Raw genomic sequence first — 4408 nt, forward strand, 5'->3', positions numbered from 1 at the left:
GGGCTGTGCAGACTCCAACGGGAGTCATCAGAAAACTTAGCCTTACAGCCAAATGGCACCACACCGCAAAAACCCTAAAACACCTTCTTGTGTCAGGTGACTCCCACCGAACTAGCAAAATAAAAAGATTTAAAATATATAATAGGCACTAATCTGGGAGAACAAGAACTCTTACACTAATTATAATTCAAAACATTAAATCCTTAATTGTAAACAAAACACACAAATTATAATTCTAAACGTTAATTCCCTAATTGTAAACAAAACACGCTAATTATAATTCTAAACATTAATTCCCTAATTGTAAACAAAACACACTAATTATAAATTCTAAACATTAAATCCTTAATTGTAAACAAAACGCACTAATTATAATTCTAAACGTTAAATCCCTAATTGTAAACAAAACACACTAATTATAATTCTAAACATTAAATCCCTAATTGTAAACAAAACGCACTAATTATAATTCTAAACATTAAATCCTTAATTGTAAACAAAACATACTAATTATAATTCAGAACATTAAACCCCTGAATGTAAACAAATAAGTCCGTGAGTGTAGACAGAACACTTTGATTACATTTTCAAACCTGAATAATAATAATGACTAATAATACTGACATTCCTGAGTGTGAGATCGATTATATTAATTGTAATGCTCATTTTGTAATCGACTCAATGTAAATCTTCGCCTCCTCAGCAGAGGTAAACACCCGCGTGTTACCCTCAAACGTGATCTTCAGCCGGGCCGGGTGGAGCAGGCCGAACCGAACCCCCTCGATGTCCCGCAGCTTGCGACGACATTCCGTGAAGGCCGCCCGCGCCCGGGCCGTTTTGGCAGTGTAGTCAGGGAAAACGAAGATATTCGTACCGTTCACTTTGACCCGCTGCAACTCCCTCGCCTTCGCCAGGATTTTCACACAGTCCGCTTGGTAGTGACACTTAGCTACAATCGGACGGGCCCGCTCGCCTGCTTTCGGTTTGGGGGCTGGGATGCGATGAGCACGGTCCAGCAGCGGTTCCTCCTCGAGGTCGAAGGCCTCCTTTAGCATCCGAGATACCGCAGCCGTTGTCGCCGCTGATGGGTCATCCTCCGGAACACCAATGATGCGGATGTTCTGACGTCGAGACCGGGACTCCAGGTCATCGCACTTATCCTCCAACTGTGCCACCGTCTTAGTAAGGACGTCAACTGTTTTCTGGAGGTTCACGATGTCGTCAGTGCAGGTGGAGACGGACTTCTCCACCTCTGTTACCGTTAGCTTTAGCCCCGTGAGGCTCTCCTGCACCGCTGCTAGCCCAGACGATAGCTCCTTTTTGAAGGCGGACAGCTCGGCATTAATCGACGAGAGACTTTCACCCAGAACAGCATGGAATTCTGCTTTAATTATAGCAGCAAGGTCCTCTCGGAGAGCTACAAGTATTTCTTGCTTAAGGCTGCTGACGTCGCCCTCAGACGGAGGAGGTGATCCAGGACAGCTCGAGGCTTCACTACGAGGATTAGGCCGCAGGTGAGCGTGGATCGAACTTACCCCTTTAGTCGGTTTTGGTGGCATTTTAATGGCAAAATAGGAGGATTATGTAAAGTGTGTAAGTTAGATATTGTTTGCTGTCGGACTCGGGAAAAAGTGCCCAGGCATTAATCAGAGAAAAGGCTAATTCTGTAGGAGCACACCCAAACACACCTTATCTCACCGCCATTCAGCCGGAAGTCTTCAATATTCCACACTTTTAATCCAGGTTACACTCTTCCCTCATGGACACATTTTACAAAGTAGCTACATATTGTGCAGATATAAAGATACATTTGTTTATATTTTTGTGTAAATTTATTTTTTTAAGCTATTTGACTAACTTATTTTTTATTATTCAATATTTTACTAACAGAATAGTAAAATAGCAACCTGTTTTTTGTGCGAATTTCTATGTCAGTCAAATGTTCAATTTTGGAATAAAGGGGTGGAAATTAAAACGTTGTGGGTTTTTTTTCCAGATTCGTCGATTAATCGAAAAACGAATCGACCGATGAATCGATTATTGAAATAATCCTTAGTTTGCTAGTATGAACAATGTCCAAGCTCAATAATCCAGGTATACAATACAACATTTTTTCAGTCAGGTCATCTGGACAGTAGGAATGCGCAATATAAACGGTATACAGTAGAAACGATATAAATTTAGCCTACGATAGAGATCTGACTTCTACCAGCTAACCGCAGTAATGCTGTGTCTGATGTAAAATCAGAACTGTCAGATTTAATCTTTACTTTTTTTAGCTGAAAACTGTGCGCAAGTGGCGTTAAAGTCTTTTATTTGAGAGCCAAGTAGCGAAGCTACAGGCCAACTACAGCCGGCTTGCCGTAGTGTTGTCATATTCTGACGCATGCGCAAAACGCTGTGTTCCGTCAAAAGGTTTTTTGTTTGTTTTTTCTGTCGAAAGTTAAAGTAAGTGTTGGTCAGCTTTAGAGAAACCTGCTCTCTGATCTGTGAAAAGAACGCTGTGTTGTGTGATTTGACTGCGAGACCCTCTGGTCAAAGCCACAGACTCATTTTGTGTCAGCTCTCCTTAAAGCGGAAGGAGTCGCCAACTAGAGGTTTGGAGGGTGAAGTGTTTCAGTGTAAAATGCTGCTCTGTTGCTGTTCATTTATTAAGACTGGAAACTGTTAACAACATATTCTTTTGTTTAAAACATATGGTTAAAAACTACATTTTATATATTTTGCACTGCTTTGCACTACAAGCAAGAAGCCTAATACTTGATTTGTTTATTATTTAAAAACTCTCTGAACCTAGTAGTGGAATTTTCTTAATTCAAAATATATGATGGCAAAAGGACACCCTATGCTTTTAGAAAAATTCCTATTAAGTTTTATACCCAAAACATATTGCGATATATATTGTTATCGCCACCCTTGACAATACATATTGTGATATGAATTTTATGCCATATCACACATTCCTACTGGACAGTGTCTTTTTTTTTTTTTGGTGCCGAAACATTTCGCCTTGATCCAGAAGGCTTCATCAGTCAAGGAAACACACAACTGATTCTTCCCCCAACAGCTTACTCCAAAGCGGAACAAACCAGTTCTGCTTGTGATAAGATGGTCTCTTTGGTACGCCCCCTCCTCCATTGCCGGCCCTCTTCCTTGTTGAAAGTCTTGTCAAACTGGTTGAAAACAACAAAGTCCATGCTCAATAATCCTCATGAAGCCTTCCGGATCGAGGGCGAAATGTTTCAGCACAAAAAAAAAAGTAACTCTCCAGATGACCTGATTGAAAAATGTTGTACTGCAAAGCATGGTGTAAAAATGCACAGCGCCCCCTAAGGTCACAATATACAATGGTCACAAAATATGGCGCAACACCAGAGTAACCGAAGAAAACCCACGCATGCGACCGCGGTAAAGTTAGTTTTTGGATGGGGAACACACCGCTGAATACGGAGCGCGACTGTACAACGTAAAACGAACTTTACTGCGGTCGCATGCACGATGCAAACTCCACCCAGAAAGGCCCCCGGCCCGCCGTGATGCCCCCACAAAATAATACTGAACTGTGTTTACTAGAAATTACAGCCATACCTGTTAGCAAACGTGTGGTTGGTGGTCTGATGTGTAGCTCCTGCTCCTACACAGCAAAACAAGAAAACAGTCACCACACTAGATGAACCCAGCACGATGCGCTGCTGCTAACACATCATATGCTAACAGCTGCAGACGCTAACAGGTTGAAATAACTTACTCTCCACAGGCAATAAGCTGCAGCGTTACAAGCCAATGGCAGCAACAGCTTTGAACTAAATCACACAGTAAACCATTTCATTCACGCCAAGTTTTTTTCATCAGTAATTGAAATAAATCACGGAGCTAAATCCATACGTAGCTCCCAAACACAAGAGGTAGCAAAAAGGCCGAGCTGTTGACGTCATGTACATATTTACCACCACCCACCACTAGGGGTCGTCGTCACTACACAAACAAACCTGGATTACATGTTTTAAAAAAAGGATTGTTGTGGCTGGAATACCACGTCGTGTTCAAAACGGCTGAGGCGTCGCCCTTGGTATAAAAGATTTATTTGACAAAACATGGGTTACAGATATTCAGAGACAAACAATTACATTAATAAGATATATGCATATAAATGAAGCATTAAAAACGAACCGTCGCCGCGCGGTCCTACCGGAAATGCTTGGTGGGCGTGGTCATTTCCGGCCTTTTATCCCCGTTTGAGAAGGCTAGCTTCCTGATTGGTTCAGCTTCTGTTGCTATGGTTACGACTCTTAGCCCGCCCCCTCAAGGACGTTAACGTCTATATTTCAGATAAGTTTTGGTACACCGAAATCGGCTTTTGTTTAAAGTTTAACTTGCTATTATACTTTAGGGATACAAAATGATTCGT

General features: G+C 41.7%; 1 long non-coding RNA gene across 2 annotated transcripts in view; it reads right to left on the bottom strand.

Moving 5' to 3' along the window:
* The window catches only part of LOC119417477, a 50759-nt gene extending 46577 nt beyond the window's left edge, over positions 1 to 4182 (bottom strand). Inside the window, exons 1-2 of one of the 2 annotated variants that reach the window (XR_005187147.1) lie at positions 4171 to 4182; positions 3589 to 3634 (exon numbers count right to left, since the gene is read on the bottom strand). This is a non-coding gene — a long non-coding RNA (uncharacterized LOC119417477). Of the gene's footprint in view, positions 1 to 3588; positions 3635 to 3748; positions 3915 to 4170 lie in introns of those variants that run through there. The other variant, XR_005187148.1, reaches the window with a different exon arrangement.
* Positions 4183 to 4408: the final 226 nt, after the last annotated feature.

This window comes from Nematolebias whitei, chromosome 11 (assembly GCF_014905685.2).
Source record: "Nematolebias whitei isolate Nwh7 chromosome 11, NemWhi1, whole genome shotgun sequence".
NCBI classification, from domain to species: Eukaryota; Metazoa; Chordata; class Actinopteri; order Cyprinodontiformes; family Rivulidae; genus Nematolebias; species Nematolebias whitei.